The sequence below is a fragment of the Hemitrygon akajei genome, chromosome 10 (genome assembly GCF_048418815.1).
Source record: "Hemitrygon akajei chromosome 10, sHemAka1.3, whole genome shotgun sequence".
Classification (NCBI taxonomy): Eukaryota; Metazoa; Chordata; class Chondrichthyes; order Myliobatiformes; family Dasyatidae; genus Hemitrygon; species Hemitrygon akajei.
In genome coordinates this window covers 48,557,874-48,580,160 of record NC_133133.1, presented here as the reverse complement: position 1 = coordinate 48,580,160, position 22,287 = coordinate 48,557,874, and the positions used below count along the sequence as shown (strand labels likewise).

General features: G+C 40.1%; 1 protein-coding gene, 1 long non-coding RNA gene and 1 pseudogene across 4 annotated transcripts in view; 1 reads left to right on the top strand and 2 right to left on the bottom strand.

Moving 5' to 3' along the window:
- Positions 1–22,287, top strand: part of LOC140734358 (uncharacterized) — a 133,587-nt gene that overhangs the window by 1,947 nt on the left and 109,353 nt on the right. The window contains exon 2 of one of the 2 annotated variants that reach the window (XR_012100527.1): positions 17,460–17,536. This is a non-coding gene — a long non-coding RNA (uncharacterized lncRNA). Of the gene's footprint in view, positions 1–17,379; positions 17,537–22,287 lie in introns of those variants that run through there. The other variant, XR_012100526.1, reaches the window with a different exon arrangement.
- The window catches only part of mid2 (midline 2), a 271,492-nt gene that overhangs the window by 225,297 nt on the left and 23,908 nt on the right, over positions 1–22,287 (bottom strand). The window lies entirely within an intron of this gene.
- Positions 7,638–7,729, bottom strand: LOC140735043 (U6 spliceosomal RNA; annotated as a pseudogene).

The following is a 22,287-nucleotide window of genomic DNA, read 5'->3' as shown; positions in this document are numbered from 1 at the left end:
GCACTGGCCTAGATAATGTGCAGAAGTCTGTACTGGGACTTAAATCTACTTCATAGCAAGAATGTGTAAACTAAGCAAAATTGACTCTCACAATAGGAAGTTGCACTTTGCAATGAAAGCTGAATTACTTATTGATCTTCAGTACATAACATCATCCAACAAATGCATTTAGCCTCCCTTATTCCAAGCTCACACTTTTCCAAAGGGTTGAGTCCTTTCTCTCTCTAGTTTCAAAGTCACCCTCGAGAATCTGTTTGATTCCTTTTGGGATATGAATGAGGGCAATTTCAAGATCAATCTAAATGCTCTTCTTGACCTCATTCATCTGCAGCTTCAAGGTAATAGAATCTGAATTCAATTTAATCTGAATCTTCCGATCAAGATAGTGCAGAACTGAGATGTTCATTGATATTATAGCTCAGACTTGGTTTTTTTTGGTATGTACGGCCAGCGCAAGTTAGGGTTTAGGACAGGAATCGAAGAGTCTTAGAGGTCAGGGGTCGTAAGTAAAGAGTCAGGGGCAGAAATCAGTGTTCAGGTCAAGATGTCAATGCCCATTAATGTATCATTAATGGCTCACACTTAGTTGTTTTTATTTTTGTATGAAGGGATGATTTTGAGGGACAGGTGTGGGCAGCTAAGGGCCAGGTTATGGTTTAGGGACAGGGATGAGGGAGAATGAAGAGTCAGGGGCAGGAGCCAGGGTTTTTGGAATTCAAATCTTTGCTCCACAGCGGTCGGCAATCCCAAAGGTCAAGTCGGCAGGCACTGAAGAGACCAGCAATCACTAGGGCAGTGTATTCTGAATTGGAAATCCATGCAGACTGGTGTTTGGAGGGACGGTGACTTTCCCCTCCCCCCGTTATCTGGGACAGAGGACTACGCTAGTCTGAAAGTTGAGGACAGAGATATTTAGCAGATTCTGAGAAGACCTGCAATCCTCAGGTCATTGAATCCTAGTTTGAAAAATCTGTACAGGCAGGAGGCATGAAACCCTGGCCACTGGGGCCAGAGGTCAGCAAAGCTAAAGGTCAAAGTCCAAAGCTCGGTAAGTCTGAGGTACTGGCCTAAAAGTCAAGACTGCAAACCAGGGTCAGAACTGGAGTTTGGAGACACAATGTTTGCAAATCTGAGAGTCCAAGGCCCAGAGACAGCCTGTCCTGGGGTTAGAAACCTCTGTGTGTGTGAGAGGGTATGTGAGCGAGGGTATAGGTGTGCGTGGAGCGGAGGGAGGGGAAGGGGCTTGTTCTGCTGCTGGCTGTCTTATTTTGCTCTGTTGCTGTTACCGCTGCTACTTGTGGCGTTCTGCTGATCGCTGTGTCGATTCCAGAACGTGTGGTGACACTTGCAAGCTGCTCTCAGCACCTCCTTGGGTGTGTTGGTTGCTCACACTTTATGGTTTGATGTACATGCGAAAAATAAATCTGAATCTGAATCAATGATTGGGGCTTTTGCATTGATATCTGTAATGTTTGACTTCTTGTTAAAATGAACTGAAGAATCTTAATTATGCAGAGGAAGCCACTGAGATGCCAGGTGAGCTAACTTTTCACGGTGAAATTGAAATATGGATTTTAGGAAGGCATTTGACAAGGTTCCCAATGGTAAGCTCATTCAGAAAGTCAGACAGCATGGTATCGAGGGAAACTTGGCTGTGTGGATTCAGAATTGGCTTGCTTGTGGTAGTAGATGGAGCGTATTCTGCCTGGAGGTTCATGATCAGTGGTGTTCGGAGGAATGTTTTCTAGGACGCCTGCTCTTTGTGATTTTTATCAATGACTTGGAGGAGGAAATGGAAGGGTGGGTTTGCATGTCGATAAATGACAAGAACGTCGGTGGTGTTGTGGATAGTATAGAAGGTTGTCATTGTTTAAGACGGGTCTTTGATAGGATGCAGAGCTGGGCTGAGAAGTGACAGATGGAGTCTAATGCAGAAATGTGTGAAGTGATTCACTTTCGCTGTTTGATCTCGAAGGCAGAACACAAGGGTTAATGTTGGGATTATTAACAATGTGGAGGAACAGAAGGATCATGCAGTTCACATCCATTGATCCCTCAAAGTTGCAGCACAAGTTGATAGAGAGATTTTTAAAAAGCATATGGCGTTCTGGTGTGTCCTCCATTAGTCAGGGGATTGAGTTCAAGAGCTGTGAGGTAACATTACAGTACTATAAAACCCTGGTTAGACCACTCTTGGAATATTGTGTTCAATTCTGGTCTCCTCATTACAGAAAGGATGTGAAAGCATTAGATTGGGGGGCAGTAGAGATTTACTAGGAGGCTGCCTGGATTGGAGAGCATGTCTTATGAGGATAGCTGGAGCAAGATCAGACTTTTCCCTTTGGAGGGGAGTATGAGAAGTAACTTAGTACAGGTGTACAGGAAAATAAGAGGCATAGATAGAGTGGACAGCCAGAGGCTTTCTCCCAGGGTGGAAACAGCTACTATGAGGGGGCAGAACTTTAAGGTCTTTGGAGGAAAGTATAGGGGAATGTCATTTTCTTTTACACACATACAAAGAGTGGTAGGGTTCTGAAATCCATTGCCAAAAACAATGGTAGAGGTTAGTGGTATCTTAAAGACTTTTAAGATACACTTATATAGGCACATGGATAAAAGAAAATGGAGAGTTATATTGAAGAGAAGGGTTAGATTGATCTTGGAGTAGGTTAAACTCCACACAACATCGTGGACAGCAGGTCCTATTCTGTGTTGTACTGTTCTATGTTCTGTGTTCTATGAAACCCATTACTTGAAAATGATGTTTCTGTTCTGGTTTCACCCTTCAGAAGGAGGAGTACCCCTTGCCAACCAATGTGTCTCAGAGTGGTCTTATTAATGCTGAAGTGAGTGTGTTCCATAACCTAGAAGAATAACCAGGACTGGTGTGACCGGAATGAATAACAGAGCAGGAGCTAACTAATTCCTAATGTAAGATGTTTCTGGATTTGAAGCCCCATCTTTCCTCAAGAGAAAAGAAAGATTTAAACCCAAAAGAACACATGGTAGATGGAGTTTGTGTAGACTAACAACTTACTGGCATCCATGCTTGTGTTCTTCAGCACTATAAAAACCAATAGCCATCCCACTAAAAACTAGAAGCATGAGTGGAACTCACCAGGATCAGAAAAGTCATTAACATCCTCTCGAAAAAACACTTCAAGAACCTCCTCAATAGTGAATCGGTCCTTGCTGTGGGGGTTCTTGACTCCATCCCACAACAGACTATCAAGCCAGTTTTGCCAACGCACCTGACCAATGAGATGCAAAGGCCATATCCCAATTCAAAACTAAAATGAACTTGGGACCAGATAGTGTCCCAACAAAGTCAGTGTAGAACTTTGGTCACAGATATTTAATTTGATCATCCACAAGTTCTGTACCTTTTCTGTTGAATTTATCTGCCTGGAAATACAACCTAAATTAGGTTTTCACCATTTGTTGTGGCTATTTTACATATGTATTCTACATTCCTCTTGGTTAAGTAAACATTCTCCAATCTAGATTGACAATAGCTTAAAAGTTAATGGTAAATAAGAAATAAAGGATGTGATTTCATTTTGATCAAATTCCTATTGAGTCTTCCCTCTCATTGTTGTAGAATATTGAAGAGTACAACACTGGACAGGTCACTCAGCCCACGATATTGTGCCGACCATGATGCCAATTTATACTAAATTTTCTCCTCCTGTTTGTCCTCCATATCCCTTTATTCCCTTCATATTCATGTGTTTATCTAAGAACCTCTTAAACTCCTCCTCTATCTCTGGTAGCCCATTGCAGGCACCTACCACTCTGTGTAAAAAAAATTGTCATTAAACATCCCCACCCCACCCCCAACCGTAAAAGCACGTCTGCTAGTGTCTATTTCTTTCCAGGGAATCGATTCTGACTGTCTACCCTACTGATGTCTCTCATAATTTTAGAAACTTCGATCAGGTCTCCCCTTAGCTTATGACACTCAAGGAGAACAATCCAAGTTTGTCCAACTTGTCCTTATAATTCATATCCTCTAATCAAGACAGTGTCCTGGTAAACCTCTTCAGCACCCTCTATAATGGGGTGACCAGAACTTCGTACAGTACCTCAAAGTGAGGTCTGACTAAAAAAAGTAAGGTCCAGCCAGAAAACAGAATTCCACCCTTACTCTGCCTTCTGTAAGTATGCCAGTTGGAAATTTAAACTTCCAATTTACTCTAGATCATTATCTTCTAAATCAGTCTGCAATGACAGACCGGGTCAAATTCCATACTGAAGGCCATGCAGATAACATTTTTATCTTCTCCTTAATAAAACTCAATCAAGTTTGTATGGCTTGATCAGCCCTGCAGAAAGCCATGCTGACTGTCCCTAAGGAGGCCATGTTTTGCCAAACGTGCATAAACCTCATCCCTCAGAATCCCGTCTAACAGTTTCCTTATCACTGGCCTGTAATTACCGAGATTATTCCCATTTCACGTTTTGTGCAAAGGCACAATATTTACCACTCTCTGGGACATCACCTATTGTTAATGAGGATGCAAAGGTCCTTGTCAAATCCCCAGCAATCTCCTCACTTGCTTCTTTCAATGTTCCTGGATATATGCTTTATGCCCTGGGGAGTTTTCCACCTTAATGCTTTTCAGCACTTCCTCCTCTTTAATCTGATAATACCCTAGATGATAAGCAGGCCCCACCCTGTTTTCACTATCCTCCAATTTCTTCTTCCCAGTAGATACCAACATAAAGTTTTCACTTAGTATCTCAGCCACTTGTTCTGGCACCAAGTACAAATGCCCTGCTTTATCCATGAATGTATCAATTTTCTCCTCAGCTACCCTTTTTATTCTTAATACAAGTATAAAATGCCTTATGATTGTCATTGATCCTGCTCACCAAGGATATTTCATGGCATATTTTGGATTTCTATTCACCTGCTTGAGCATTTTCCTGCTATCTTTATATTTCACAAAGGCCCAGTCTAATTTTAACCTCCTCAGCTTACGTATGTTGTCTTTTCCTTCCTGACTAAATTCAGGACCTCCTTGGTCTCTCATAACTTACCACCATTGTCCGCACTCCTTACCAAAAAATGCTGATCCTAAACCCACATCAGATGTGGACTTGTCTGACACCAGCTGCTTCCAATTGACACCCCTTACATATGTCTCTTCCTGCCGTAATTTTGCCCTCCCCAAATTTAGTACATTCCGGCCAGATCTGATTTTATCCTTTTTTCGTATTGCATTAAAACCTAATGAGTTGTGATCACTATTCCAAAAATGTTCATGTACGATCAGGTCTGTCATCGAGCCTGGCTCATTTCCCAAGACTAGTTCAGTATGTTCTCTCCTTTAGCTGGACTTTTCACACTGTTTCAAGAACCCCTCTTGGAAGCACTGAGGAAATCCACCCCATCTGAAGTTCTTGTTTGTTATTAAGGAAATTGCAATCAATACCGGGGATGTTAAAGTCCTCCAAAATAACAACCCGGTAGCTACTGCACCATTCCATGATCTGCATATCTGTTCCTCCACCTCTCAGTGGCTTTTGAAAGGCCTAATCCCAATGTAATAGCACCTATCCTCTTTCTGAGCTCCACCCAAATTGCCTCTGTGGGTGACGTCCTCTGAGTACTGCTGTGACATTCCTGTGATCTTTGAAGTTAGAATATGCTGTTTAAAATACCATTCAAGATACAGTCAGGACACATTCCTTCATTTTAGAAATCCTATGTACTTAAGCAAAATGCAGTTTAATGATAATAAATGTATTGAAAAATGACTAAAATTGCCTCCATTCTTGTAAGGGCTCTGGTTATGATGGAGGAATGGAGATTTACTAGGTGTTTATCTGGAAGTCTTAGATTTAAGAAGAAAACATGCAGCTTAATACCAATGAGAAGGAGACATCACAGACCATACACGATATACTTTAGTTATTCATCTGGGGAAAAAGCCTAGTTATTCCTTGTAAGAAAATAATATAAAATATATTTTGGAATCATTAGTGTCAGACCATATTAAAACAATGACTGAATCACCATAAAGAAGAGAAAATCTGCAGATGCCAGAAATCCAATCAACACACACACAAATACTGGATGGACTCAGCAGGCTAGGCAGCATCTATGGAAAAGAGTACAGTCGACGTTTCAGGTCTAGACCCTTCAACAGGACTGGAGAAAGAAAGATGAGGAGTCAGAGTTAAAAGGGAGGGGAGGAAGAAACATGAGGTGATAGGAGAGACTGTGGGAGGTGGAGGGGTGAATTAAAGAGCTGGGAAGTTGATTGGTGAAAGAGATTACAGGGCTGGAGAAGGAGGAATCTAATAAAAGAGGACAGAAGGCCATGGAAGAAAGAAAGAAAAGGTGGAGGAGTGTCAGTGGGAAGTGATGGGCAGACAAGGAGATAAGGTGAGAGAGGGAAAAGGGGGTAGAGAATTGGGGGGGGCATTACTGGAAGTTCGAGAAATTGATGTTCATGCCATCAAGTTGGAGGTTACCCAAATGGAATACAAAGTGTTGCTCCTCCAAACAGAGTGTGGCCTCATTGCGACAGAAGAGGAGGCCATGGTTGAGCATGTCAGATGGGAATGGGAAGTAGAATTAAAATGGGTGTCTACTGGGAGATCCGGGTGGATGGAGATAGGTGTTCTGCCAAGCGGCCTCCCTCCCAATCTATATCGGGTTGCACAGTTATACAGGGAGCACTGGATACAGAAGATGACCCCAATAGACTCAAGGGTGAAATGTTACCTCACCTGGAAGGACTGCTTGGTGTCCTGAATGCTAGTGAGGGAGGAGTTGTAGGGGCAGGTGTGGCACTTGTTCAGCTTGCAAGGATGTGCCAGGAGGGAGATCAGTGGGGAGGGACGACTGGACAAGGGAGTGGCGTAGGGAGCGATCCCTGTGGAAAGCAGAAAGTGGGGTGGGGGTAGGGAATGGTATGCTTGGTGGTGGCATCCCAATGCAGATGGAAGAAGTTCTGGAGAATTATGTGCTAGACATGGAGGATGATGGGGTGGTAGGTGAGGACAAGAGGAATCCTATCGCTGGCGGGGTGGCGGGAGGATGGGGTGAGAGCAGACATGCATGAAGTATAAGAGATCTATTGTACCCTGTGCTCCTGGTGTGGCCTCTTCTATATCGGTGAGAGCTAGTGTAGATTGGGAGACCACTTCGCCGAGCACCTACGCTCTGTCCGCCAGAAAAAGAGGGATCTCCTAGTGGCCACACATTTTAATTCACTGCCCATTCCTATTCCAACATGTCCATGCACAGCCTCCTTTACTGTTGTGATGAGGCCACACTCAGGTTGGAGGAGCCACATCTTATATTCTGCCTGGGTAGCCTCCAACCTGATGGCATGAACTTCAATTTCCCAAACTTCTGGTAATGCCCTCCTGCCTTCCTCCCTTCACCATTCCCCACCCGCTTATCCCTGTCTCACCTTATCCCCTTACCTGCCCATCACCTCCCTCTGGTGCTCCTCCCCATTTTTCTTTCTTTCATGGCCTTCTATCCTCTCCTATTAGATTCCCCCTTCTCTAGCCCTGTATCTCTTTCACCAATCAACCTCCCAGCTCTTTACTTCACTCCTCCCCCACTCCTATTTTCACCTATCACCTTGTGTTTCTTCCTCCCCTCCTTTCTTTTTAAAAAAAAATTGCATGTCATCCTTGCGCAGGGGCCATGCTAATCTTCTCTGTATCGTTCCAATTTTAGTATATGTGCTGCCGAAGCGAGCACCTCCTCTCCTTTCTAACTAATCTTTTTCTCTCCAGTCCTACTAAAGGGTCTCGGCCTGTAATGTCAACTATATATATATAGTTATATATATATATAACATAATTTGTAATCATTGCCATGATCGGGACATTTTAAACTCCAGTTCTTGAGGAAAAGTACATAAATGGGCAGTTTTTGTTGCAAAATAATAAGCACAATCATGTAAATGCATCAAATGAAGATTTTTCAACTCTGTAAAAGAGTGGAGTGAACTTCTTTGAGAGCTAACACTAATTACTTACTATTGTTGACTTAATGATTAAGTGCATTTCACATTTGCTGCTGGCAAATGACAGAGCTTAATGAGGGGGCTTGCTTCTGAGGTGTAAAGAATTATTGGCCGAGATTAATGCATCTGTCATCTGATTTTTGTATGTTAAAAAAAATACTGCAGCATTTCTTGCTCAGTTCAGTGTAGAAAATGGATTTTCAGTGAAATTTATCAGAATAGATTACATTTTTAACTATCGCTCAGTTGCAAGGTTAGTTTGCCAAAATTTGACATTCCACTGCATGCAATGTTTAATTCAGCTTGCTTAAAAAGAATGCAATAGCAGGCAGTCATAAATGTACAGGTGCTTTATGAGAGAAATTTGGAAGGAAAACACATTCTGGAAAGTTTTGTAGAATGATTTATAATTATTAATCCAAAGGAGTTATTAAATTTAAAAGTTACAAAAATTACTGCTATTTTTTCTCTTGGTCATATGGCTGTGAGAGTGTAACTAATTTATTTAATCCTGCTCAGGCTCTCAGATCTTCTTCTGCCAGTCCCATAAATTTAAATAATCTTCCTCAATTTTTTTTGAACGGCACTCCTAAACTGTGGAATTCAATACCTAAAACTATAAGGTATGTAGACCTAGTTGACACAAACAAATACCAGCTCGGAATGTATTTATTTAATCTTGCTTTTAACTAACATCTTTGTCATTTATTTACATTTATTTTTAAGTTTATGTTCATGTTTGCACTTTTTCCCCCATTGTAAAGTACTGTGAGCTACATCACCTGTATGCAAAGTGCTCTATAAATCAGTTATTATTATTACTAATGTTTTCATCTTTACTTTCTTAAAGGTTATGTAGTAGTTCAGTTAGAAACACTAGCACTTCAACTAAAATTAATTGTTTAGGAGATGTGCCAAAGTAGATGATTAGGCATAAGTAATATGGTAATGCAGGCTACTGCAAATTACTTATCTATAGATCTTTGTAATTTCTAACAAAGTTGATGATTAAAGGAGAAGTAAACTGTCCTTGTTTCTCATTTCCGGATGCTTCATTGAGATCAAGGTAGGGATTGAACCTGTAATTTCCGAGTCTGTTATTCTTGGTGGCATATCGAAAGACATCCGAGGAGTCCCACTGCCAAGTGATATGGGCATTTTCAAAATATAACCTCACATCCCTGTAAACTTATGTTAAAACTGCACCCAAAAACTTACAAATAAAAGCCACATAAAGAGGAGTTCTCAATGTAAAGCTCTTAATTAGTGAATCTACTCAGAGTGTTTACAATACTGACAAAGCATTATATAGAATGAGAATTATCTAATTCGCGAAAGATAGTTGAAGCTCTGTCTGGGCAGGGCATTTATTTTAATATTTTATTTTCAAATTTAGTATAATGTTCTCTATGGTTCATAAGTAAATTTCTCAAACAAGCCAAAGAACTGACCATCATAGGCTGGATCAAAAGGCAACACAACCAGTGGTGGTTAAGGTGAGTATTAAAAATTCATTGATATGATTTTAAAGTAGGTAAGTTCAGCATGGTATCCTGAACATTATTTATTTCTGCTTTTCTGAAACAGATTGTATGGTAATTATCAAATTTGTGTATTGCACTTTACAGTTAGCTGCTGAGTTTCAACTTAGCCTGCCTTGAAAAAAATCTCATCAGCTGTAAATATTTTGGGAAACTTGATAGGGATGAGAATGTTTTCATGTAAATAGGTATCTACTTTCCCTTTTCATTGAACATTTCCAGGAAACCATGAAGACATTGATAAAAGACAGGACAAATTTACAATTCTCCACTCCCATCCCAAAGGCATTCTGATCAACAGTGAGGCAGTTAGTTTTTATCAAGCCTGCTCAGATTAGCAAATACAACATAAATGCACACAAGGGAGAGAAGAAATCTCTTGTTTTCCTGAGCTATTGGAACTTTTGGCAAAAATCTTCAAAAAAATCATATATAGCCACATGAAACCCTTTATGCTATTTCTTTGGATGCTATGATGATCCTGCGCAGCAGAACCCTTACAAAAGTTCCAGGAGCAATATTTCTTAAACATAATACAAGTGAATGTGAAATGATAAGAAAAAATAAACACTCTTGCAGTAACAAGTCAGGAAAACTAACCTTTCCCTGTACATGTTATCTACAAGTAATGAAAATAACCCATGAGATCATCCACCCAGCTATCACTTCACTTTCAGAAGAGATTTATGTGGTCTGCCTTTGTTTTACTGAAATAAGTTCCATACTTTGCTGCCAAGAAGATATAAACAGTATGTGTCCTTGAAAGTTTGATGCTCCCTACTATGAATTGAAGTCTGAGGTTGGTTTGCAGTAACTCATTCCTTAGTGTCTATATGCTGTGCTATAACCATATTTTTTTATTTTCTCAACATATATAAGTTTCATTGCTGTTCAAATGGTATGATCTTCAAATGGTACCAGAAGTACAACACTAGCTCAAAGGCTTGTTCACTTGTAAACAAAATCAGTATCAAGAGGACAAGGCTAGTAATTTTTTTCTTGCTTTACCTGCCATCCACACAACTACACATGCCAAGAGGGTTTATTGGCCGCCATTAAAAACTGAAAATGCAAACATTTTCAGCAGGCCAGACAGTAACCGTGGAGAGAGAAACAGAACCAACAGTTTGCGTTAAGTTACATGGAACGCTGTCACAGAAAAGCAGCATCCAACATCAAGGACCCTCATCACCTAGGTCATGCTCTCTTAATGCTGCTGCATATAGAAGAAGGTACAGTAGCCTCAGGACTCACATCACGGGTTCAGAGAAAGTTATTACCCCTCAACCATCAGGTTCTTGAACCAGAAGCTCTTGAACCACTCAACCCATCACCGAACTGTTCTCACAATCTATGGACTCACTTTCAAGGACTCTTCTTCTCTTCTTCTCAAGACCTAATGACTATGTACATTATTATTACACTTTTTTCCCTTTTATATGTATGCAGTTTCTTGTCTTTTGCACATTGGTTGTTTGTCCATCCTGTTGCCTGCGGTCTTTCACCGATTCTACCATGGTTCTTGGATTTACTGAGTATACCCGTATGAAAACTAATCTCAGGATTGTATATGGTGCCATTGATTTTGCTTGATATTAAATTTACTTTGAACTTTGAACATTGTTAATCTTTTATCAGAATTCATTAATCAGTAGTCAGCAGCACTAAAATACAAAAGGAGAATATGATGTGAGATGGGCTTTATTAACTTTATTGTTAGAATGTCACCATTACATGGTGAATTGCCAACATTGGGATTAATGGATGTATTTCTGTGCTTATATACATTTTAATACTAACTTTCTGGTTTACACATTTATCATCTCTCAATGGACCAAGGTACTTCCAGATCGTGAAAATCCTATTAAAGATACTCTTAACACTAAAGGATCACGGCAGATTGCAAGTTAGGATGTGGCAATAAACCAGTCTTCTGGAAACTAATTTTACAACCTTAAACATATAGGCCAACTAATTGCCTGTCACATTAAAACCACCAATCCCAGTAAAGTAAATACAGAGACCTGATCCATTCTGCTTCAATACTGGAGTCCAGCATTCTGCCTAAGAGTGGATGTCCATTGAAAGCACAAATAGTGTCTTAGCATTTTAATTTTTTGTTTATGTCTTCAATACTACTTCACCAATACACACGTGTATGTATAAATGATGCTGTATTGGGTTCTGTTGTGAGTGCATTCTTATTAGAATCTTTACACCCTTCTCTTCACACTTAATCTAGAGTGAGTTTACATCAGGGATGTAGGTGCACATGGATGACCTGCAAACATAAAATGACAACCAATTCTTCAGAGCTCCTCCTTCAAGGTCACTGAGAATGATGTTTCCTTTAATAGATATAAATTTAGAATTTGAAAATACTGATGGTAATAGGCAAAAATCAGTTTAAAACTATGTAGTAATATTAATTAATTTTCCTCCACTTAGCTGTACTCATAGAATATTTGAGATGCTTTTGATTTCCTGTAATATATGTATGCAGGGACAAAAAAAAATTGTTTAGTTTTCAAATCTAATTTGGCTTTCAATTCATTCTCAACTAATCTGTGAATGAACTCCATATGTCTATTCTTGATGTTTATTTTCTGAAGGCCTTTGACAAGGTGCCACACATGAGGCTGCTAAATAAAATACGAGCCCATGGGTTACATGAACGATACTAGTATGGATAGTAAATTGACTGACTGGCAGGAGGCAAAGTGTAGAAATAATGGGAGCCTTTTCAGATTGGCTGATAGTGACTAGTAGTGTTCTGCAGGGGTTAGTGTTGGAACCAATTCTTTGTCAATGATATGGATGACAGAATTGTAAATAGACAAGTTTGTGGATGATCCAGAGATAGGTGGAGGGGCAGGTAGTGCTGAGCAAGCAGGGAGTCTGCAGAAGGATGTAGACCGATTAGGAGAATGGGCAAAGAAGTGGCGGGTGGAATATAGTAGAGGGGTGTTTATGGTCCAACATTTTAGTGGAAGGAATAAAGCATAGATGATTTCCAAATGGGAAAAAATTCAGTAATTGGAGGTGCAAAGGGAGTTGGGAGTCCTAGTGTAGGATTCCCTAAAGGTTAACTTGCAGCTTGAGTCAGTGGTAGGGAAGCAACTGCAATGTTCATTTCAAGAGGACTTGAATATAAAAGCAAAGATGTAATACTGAGGCTTTATAATGCATTGATCAGACCACATTTGAAGTATTGTAAGCATATTTAAGAAAGGATGTACTGCCATTGGAGAGGGTCCAGAGGAGGTCTACAAGAATGAAATGGTTAATATCTGAGGAACGTTTGGTGACTCTGGGCATGTACTCGCAGGAGTTTTGAAGAATGAGAAGGTATCTCATTCAAACCTATCAAATATTGAAAAGCCTAGGATATGGAGAGGATGTTTCCAATAATGAGAGATTCTAGGACCAGAGGGCACTGCCACAGAATAGAACAAAGATGAGCAGGAATTTCCTCAGCCAGAGAGTGATGAACCTGTGGAATTCATTGCCACAGATGACTGTGGAGGCCAAGTCATTGAGTATATTTAAAGCGGAGTTTGATGGGTTCTTGATTCATAAGGATGCCATAGGCTTCAGAAAAGAGGCTAGAGAAAGGGGTTGAAAATGAAAATAAATCAGATATTATTGAATGATGGAGTACACTTGATGGGCCAAGTGGCCTAATTCTTTCCCTATGTATTATGGTTTTCTTCACATCCCTTAATACCATTGGGTTAAATGACTTAAAATGAATTTTGGACCCAGCGTTAACTTAGTTTTTGGATGTGAATCCTAGCTTCACTTCTGTAATATGTGGGCTATGATTTTTGGGTCATGTTCCCCATGTTCTAGGCTTCCTCACCTTTCATGGAATCAGTTGCTACTAAATCAATGTTCCTAACATCACCTTGAGATCCTGCCTACAATACCCCATGGACAATGAGTCTCGGTGGAACCTGGCTCTATTAGATCAGCTCAATTTTTCTTTATTTATTACTCTTGTACAAGTTGATTAATATTCATTCTCTTTGCAAATTCTCACACTTGTTATTTTTGTTTTAAGGCATATTTAACTTACTATTGAAAACATTTATTGAAGAGTAGCATGCCAAAGAGCCAATGTTAGAAATTCCACTTATATTGTTAATTAAGACTCTGATGAAATAATAAAATCTTCAGCTAAGTTTCCTTATTTGGGAGTCAGTGTCCAATTGCATTAATAAAACTGCAAAAAATGTTATCAGTCATTGAATACCCAACGGTGCTACAGCTTATTTGTGCTTAAGGCTAAAAATGTAATTATTGGTCTGCCTTGGGTTTTCTGTCCACAAGGTCACATCCTGTAGGGAGATCACTGAGACTTAACAAATTGATTCACAGTAAGCATGCACAGATGTTTTCAAAGATTGATTCTGAGTCCTGAGGCAAGAGTTTGGTGGCTCTGATTCTTCAGAACAGTTAGACTTTCCAGTCCCATACACTTTAGAGAATAATTGCCTTTAGTATTATGCTGTTAGGGACTGAAGCTTTGCAATCAGTAATAAGAGATTAATGCTCAACAGTGTTGCACAGAGTGCTGATGTAGGAACTTTTTCATAAAGACAGTTTTCTCATTGGAACTCTCAATAAAGATGACTGCAACTGAACAGTCCCTTTAAAAGGAATCTTATGATGGCCTTTTATTTCAGAAATGACACCTTTATAGAATAAAACCTAGTCTGCTGCCATTGATGCTGATTATGTGCCACCTTCTCTGGGTTAGTGAATGCCTTCCAATCTGTGTGGTGATGTGCCTGTCACGCCCGTATGGCTGAGAATGTCAGTTGCAAGATATGTGTAAAAGTTGTAAGATAGGGGTAAATATGCAAAAGTATGGTAAAGCACTTGAATGTTAAGCAGTTGTGATTGTGAGAGGAATTAGATTGTGATAAAGATATTAATGCATGGAACAATGAGAGAAACTAGTAATGCCAATTACCAGAAGATGAGATTTGACGATGACGCTGCTGATCTTGGACATTTATCAGCTCTGGTGTTCAGGGTAATTCAATCCTAGAATTAACCTAATTAGCTGCCTCCTATCATTGCAACTTTATCATTCATATTGCTGGATTCCTTAGTTCATGTACTGAAAGGACCTTGCTCATCTTCTCCAACTCTGCTACCAAGGTATCGAGAGCTGCACCAGGAAATCAGGATGTCTGCTCTCTTTTCTGTTCTCTCATGGTTTGGAACATCTTCTCAGCCCTGTGGGATGACTTCCAACAGTCATACCCCAGCTGATACGGGAGTTAGCCCACTCAGAAAATCTAGCCTGTAGTTATCAACTTAATGCCGAGAGCAGGTGGCTGGTTTCTACAGTCAGATTAATGAAATGGGAAGCACGGATCTTGTGTGTGAATTGCAGCAGTTCAAGTCAGTGTCAATTATTTATGTAACAGGTCCAGCAAACATTTTTACGTACTATTCAATATCTCCCCCTTAGTTTCTCAATTACACTCATCACCTTTAAATAAGTTTAAAGCCCTTTCTTATCCCTGTTTTAAGCAGGAAAATCTTTTATTTCCACAGTTTACCTTAAATCACAATAATTTGCCCCAGTTTAATTTAAAGCAGTTGTTTGAACCTTTATAGGACCCAGTAGAATGATTTGTTTCATTCCATTTTCAGCGTAGATAATGAGCTGCCATCTGCGTGCATGAGGTACATTAGGCTTCAGAGTGTTTTGATTTAAATTTCAAGTAGTATTTAAGTGAAAGGAGGTGATATTCTTCCAGAAATCTTCAAACTGAACATAGTAAGATATAGCCATGGTTCCAGTAACAATTGGATTTAATTGTGATTATTTTTTCCTGTGGTTTGACAGTTTAAGTGACAGGCACAGAATCTCCTGAGTACAATTTTCTACATCAAAAGTTACCTCAAATTGCCTTCTGTGAAAGAGAGAGAAAGAAATCAATTTGCACATTACCTTAAATGCACTGAATATATTTTTCCCACTGTGTCTGGCAGAAATGCTGTGAGCTGGACACATTTTGGGAGTTTGATTGTTTTTAAATGAAGTATTGATATTTGAAGAGTTGTTGGTGGTATATTAGCAAGGTCTGGAGAAGGGCAAACTGCAGGAAATGTTCCATTCAAAAGCTGTTTAGCCTGGCAAATTAAATAAAAACCGTGCAAAGGTGTTGATGCAGCCTACTGTAAACCATAAAGGGTTTCTCTCAGATCTAACCTGGAGTCAGGACAGCAGAGTTTTGCCGATGTTTCCAGGCTTCAGACTGGGCCAATAATAGTATGTGGCTCTTTAATTAGATTTAGTTCAGTCTGTACAAATAGATATCAAGTTATGAGGCTGAATCTGAAGATGGAAAGCACTGAAGAATTGTGTTAATTATATATGCATCAGAACATTTGCATATATTTTCTACATATATTTGATTTTCATGTGAATAATGTTTTGTTTATCAATCTCAATTATTTTGTTTGATTGAATCAAGCTTATTAAAAGTCAAGTTAATTGAATAATTATTTGTACTTCTGTTGTAACTGATTTCCACAAATAAATGGAATCACTGGAGAGCTGAAAGGAGGCAATAATTTTGATTTACTGGTGCATTAAGGGAATCTACAGAAGTCAACGTTAATATGTTAATTTCTAAGTAAGTCCAAAGTGTTAAGATGTCACTTTCAGCGGAAACGACAGGGTTTCTTGTGGTAGAGTTGTCACATGAGCTCACTAACAAAGCTCAGTGGGAATGCCATTTGACCCTGAATTCTCTGGAATGTGCAAAACCACTTCACTCCAGGCTGTTTTGATTTCAAGGAATCACTTTCCCTGCTTCAAACTCACAACCACCCTCCACCCCAGTGATACCTGCCTTTCACAATCTATAAAGCAAGTGTTCTCAATCCATAATTTATTGCCTCCTACCCAAATGAAAATGATGGAGTTAAAAGTGACTGAACTTTTCAGATTGTCTTTATATTTTGCAACACTGCAAACCCGTGGAGCTGTATCCTGTGATATGGCAGCTCCTTGGGTTAATACAGTTATCTGTTATTCCACTCAAGTGGCTGTTGCAATTTTTATAGAAAGATAATCCCATGACAAGATGAATACTGCTGCTGAAGTAGCCCCCGCTCTCAGTCTATTTCAAGCATTTAAAACTTCCATGTTATTGACTAGATAAGGAATGCTGGATGGTAGAAATATACCTGATCTTTCATTTCTTTTCACCAAACCTAGAAATAAATACTGCACTCTAATTCCAATCATGGCTGGTTTGGCTCAGCTGGAACTATGAACAAGGGATTACCTGCCTGAGTTGCATAGCATGAGGTTCCAAAGCAGTGCATTTATAATTGTAACATCAGGTGAATTGTTAATCTAAGATACAGCTGTATTAACTAAGCTACAAGCAACAGACTTACATTTTACATGAAAGACTGCCTGGTTTGAATATCTTTGAACTTTGATTGATATCTGACCAGAAGGTCTGCATACTACAGGATTATTAGGTGTGTAAATGATACCTTTGTATTGATATTTCAACCTCACTTCTCTATTATATCTATTTGTAATTTATTATTATGAAACCATAGTTATACAGAGGGATTAATTTGAAATAGCCAGTGCACTTATGTCACAACATTATCAGTAAGGGGATTGACTGTTCAGTGCAATGCACAGCAGTCCAACTGGGGCACCTTTGTGTATTGCAAGGCAGCTTACTGCTGTGGAAAATAAATGAGTCATACCTGCCCTTTGGCTACATGACTCTGCACCAATCATCAAGTACCCACTTTTACCTCAAAGAGCAAAATACGCTGAATTTGTATTAACAACCTGCACTATTATCATTCTTTGGATCTGCAGATTTCCAGAGACACTGTCATTTTATTTTCTGACTCAAACTTTCAGCAGATGGGCTTGATCTCGGTGACTACAACACTACTGATACAAGTGGAATATCTGAGGCGAGAGATATAACAGACAAGGTAAGAGTTCTATACATGGCTGCTTCCAATAAATTCCTGTTCCACTTCTGCAAAAGGGCCTGTTTTAAATCAATTCAATGTGACAGTTTAATATACTGATAGATTGTACACCCCTGAATGACTTCTGAAGAAGCTCTTCCATTAGTCATGTGGATTTCAAAGAAACCTGTGATAGTTTATTAATATGCTTTATAAATTTTGATACTGTCTAAAACAAGAAAAAAATTGGCAAAATATAATTCATTCTTAGCTGATACACAGTATACACTGTGTCGCCAGTTAATAGACGTCAGAAGGATTTATAATTTGATGCTTAAGCTACATTGACAAAGTGTGTTCTCAACATCAATAGATGTAGTGGGTTAAATTGGCTATTCTGGCCTTAGGTAAGTAAAGACAAATTCAACCAAAGCTTCCACCTTAACAATGACCAGTGAATTCTGCTGGAAGCTTCCCACGTGGGTAGTATGAAGATATCATTGCACTTCGGCAGATTATCCAGCAAATGTTCCCATTACATTAACCTGACATCTTAATACAGAAAAATATCCTGGTGGTGCCTCACAGCAGCATCACAAAAACAGATAGTAAACCAACAATGCGTAGGGAGATGGGGCTTAAAGTAACCTAAGAGAAATGTTGTGGGAGAGTGTGTCATACAGAATTTGAGGCAGCTGAAAACACAGCCATCAATCATGGTGTAAAAGAAGTGGCCACTCATAAATAGGCAAGTGTAAAGAATAATGAGTTTAGATAATGGTTTGTAAAATTTGGCAATTTATAAAGACAGAATAGATCGAGAACATTGACAGATGAGGATCATTAGCTATCTACTACTCACTGTTAAGCTTTTCTCCAACCTCTGCCATTCAGCGTTGAGAGCTGAGGGTGAGTTGAATGTCAAATCAAATCTTCTTTGTGGTCCAGCAGTGCAGAACAGATGTACCAAACACCAGACCATTTGCTTTACCGATCAATCGGCTGCTGTATGCATAACTAATATATTCAATTGATTGAGATTGCTAACCCTGAATAATATGTAACTGCAAGTCAGGAATTTACTAATTTTAATTTATCTTAATGTTTTAAAATATTTTCTTACACTTTAAGCTGACTTAAATTACATTTATTTCTATTTTTTTGTCAATTGCTAAGTCTATTTCTATAGCCTTTGCATTTCTTTGACTAGTAAATGTCATGCAGGGTCTGTAAACTGATCTTCTGTATCAAACAGAACGTAGTAATAGCAGACAGGTAAGGAACATGGACAGTGTCAGGAAATGTAGGGGAGGCCTGATTCAAAAGCAGAGCAGTGCAGATGATACAACAGTGAACAATAACTTTAATAATAGGCCTCAAAATAACAAGCTATGAGGGGTCATGAAACAAGAGAGAACAGAAACTAAACACAACAGGTAACTCTGTAACCTTTGGGCAGAAGGATGGAAAACTAGGAACAATGGCTGGCCTATATGAATGAACAAGGAGTGGATAAGAGCTGGACTTAAACAGGCTGCAGTGCTGAGTTGGAAATGAGTGGCAGGTAATTCTTGTTAGCTGGGTGAAGACTGGGAGGTGCCCGCCTGTGCAGGCCTGACAGTAACATCCCTCATGTGGCTGGCCCCCGACGGCTCCAGCACAGTCCGGATAGGTCTGGTAGAAGTCCACGATGAGTGATGGGTCCAAGATGAAACTGGATGGCACCCAAGTCCTCTCCTCCAGGCCATACCCTTTCCCAGTCAACCAGGTAGTACACACTCTGTACACGATGATTTGAATTCAGCAACCAGCAGACTGTGAACACCTTCCATCATGGATTGCCTTCCTCTACCCTTGGTTCCAGAGGTGTTGGTTCAGGAGATTGAGTGGTCTATGGACATGGGCTTGAAGCAGAACATATGGACAGTAGGTGTGATCCTGAGGGACAGTGGGTCATTTTCTGCATGGAGGTTGGTGACCAGTGATGTTGTGCCTCAGGAATCTGTTCTGGGACCCTTACCCTTCATGATTTTTATAAATGACTTGGATGAGGAAGTGGAGGGATGGGTTAGTAAATTTGCTGATGACACAAAGGTTGGGGGTGTTGTGGATAGTGTAGAGGTCTGTCAGAGGTTACAGTGGGACATCAATAAGATACAAAACTGGACTGAGGAGTGGCAGATGGAGTTCAACCCAAATAAGTGTGAAGTGGTTCATTTTGGTAGGTCAAATATGATGGCAGAATATAGTATTAATGGTAAGACTCTTGGCAGTGTGGAGGATCAGAGGGACCTTGGGGTCCGAGTCCACAGGACACTCAAAGCTGATGCACAGGTTGACTGCGTGGTTAAGAAGGCATACGAAACATTAACCTTCATTAACCGTGGGACTGAGTTCAAAAGCCAAGAGGTAATATTACAACTACATAGAACCCTGGTCAGAACCCACTTGGAGTACTGTGCTCAATTCTGGTCACCTCACTCCAGGAAGGATGTGGAAACTATAGAAAGGGTGCAGAGGAGATGTACAAGGATGTTGCCTGGATGGAGAACATGCCTTATGAAAACAGGTTGAGTAAACTTGGCCTTTTCTCCTTGGAATGACAGAGGATGAGAGTTGACCTGACAGAGGTGTATAAGATGATGAGAGCCAATGATTGTGTGGATAGCCAGAGGCTTTCTCCCAGGGCTGAAATGGCTAGCCTGAGAGGGCATAGTTTTAAGGTGCTTGGATGTAGGTACAGAGGAGGTATCAGGGGTAAGATCTTTTACTCAGAGAGTGGTGAGTGCGTGGAATGGGCTGCCGGCGACGGTGGTGGAAGCAGATATGATAGGGTCTTTTAAGAGACTCTTGGATAGGTACATGGAGTTTAGAAAAATAGAGGGCTATAGGTAACCCTAGATAATTTCTAAAGTAACTACATGTTCAGCACAGCTTTGTGGGCTGCAAGGCCTGTATTGTGCTGTTGGTTTTCTGTGTTTCTATATTTCTATTAACCTTTGAACCTGTTAGGAAATGTAGGGGATGCTTGACCGAAAAGTAGAGCAGTGGGGAAGACCTAGTGATGAACGATAACTTTAATAATAGACCACAAAATTACAACCCACAAAGGGCCACAAAATGAGAGAACAGAAACTAAGCACAACAGGCAACAAGGTAAACTTTAGGTAGAGGGAGCGAAATCTAGGGGCGAGTGGTTGAGACCGGCTGGTCCATAACAGTGACCAAGGATTACAGATGACAACTGGGTTTAAATAGGCTGCAGGTGCTGATTTGGTGACTCCTGTTAGTTGGGTAGGAGATTGGGAGGTGCCTGTCTGTCCAAGCCTGACACAGGGGATGTGAGAAGAGAACAGATCTGCAGTGATCTGTTCAACAAGCTTTGGCAAATTGATGACAGGCAAATAGGATTATGTACAGAGCACACAGTTCTGAGGGAATTAAAGGTGAACAGAGGATACATAGTAGATGCTGATCAAATCATGTATGACTTCCAATGAAAAATGAGCAATGTTACAAAGTTCAAAGTTTGCACCTTTAAGGATAGTGAAACTACAGAATCAAATATCCAGTCTGGGTTTAAGACTCAAAGATCTTGAATAGTTGATTGGAGAAGTTAGGATGGTTAAAAATTAAATTGAAGCCTGGATATACAGATCTTGCTTTTGCTTACTTCATTCTGCAGAGCTGAGCTTTACAGGGAGCTTCTGCCAGCCCCTCAGGGATTTGATGGGTACTTTCAGTGGGGTGCTGACATGGAGAAGGGAGAGAGGGAAATTGGGAAAGAAGTCGAAAAGAGTGGTCTGAGCATTTGCACCCAGAGCTGGGTATAATTGCAGTGTTCAGTCTTTTGAAGGCTCCCAAGCCAAGACCGTGTAAACAGGCTGACCTTCCACTGACCCAGCAAACTTCAGCAACAATAGAGGTCATCATCGAAAGTGTCCTGTTGATTCTCAGGCCCAAATTATATTTACTGTTATTCTTAACATCATAAATAAAAACGCTATTCCCAGTTCCCAGACTGAGCATTTCCAGCTCTGGGATCAAGGCACATCTCTATCCCTGCAGCCCATGATGCATCGTCATCATCTGTGGCTCTAGCCCACACCTGAGAGAATAAAAGAAATTGAAAGCAACCAGATAGCTTAACCAATATCCTCACAGGATCTCACCATCTTTAATGTGATGCCCGCTTTGAATCAGCAGCAAGGACATTCACCTGCATTTTAACTCTGTCTCTTGATGGTCAGAGAGCAGCAGGAGATGCGTACCAGCAATGCATAACAGCCACAAGAAAAACCAGAAGTACCATTGGCCATTAGATAGGATTCCTTATGAGTGGTGAAAGCTGGCACAACTCATCAAATAGAAGTTAGAAAATATGTCACATGTTTTCGTTAACCAATAAAACGCACAGTGGATGGAATTTGAAATCCTTCTCTCATTCGGTTCATTTCTAATGCAACTGCAAGTTTCACTTCTTCAGAGTGCCAATAGCCTGCATGCTTTAGGTGATTTGAACATCTATGACTCTTCCTGCTTTGACCCTGTTTTACTGCCAGCTTTAAAAGTTATTACATCCCAGAATTGCTAAAAGCATAAAACAATGGGAGTCAGCTTCACTTATTGATACACTGACCTCAACAGCAGCAACAACTGTGAATGGATCAGAAAAAGGTCATGTTTCCAAACTGATGTTCCTTAAAGCATCAATCAGAGCATGGGTGAATTGCTATCTTTAGAATACCTGATGAAATTGGTCAACAAGTTCT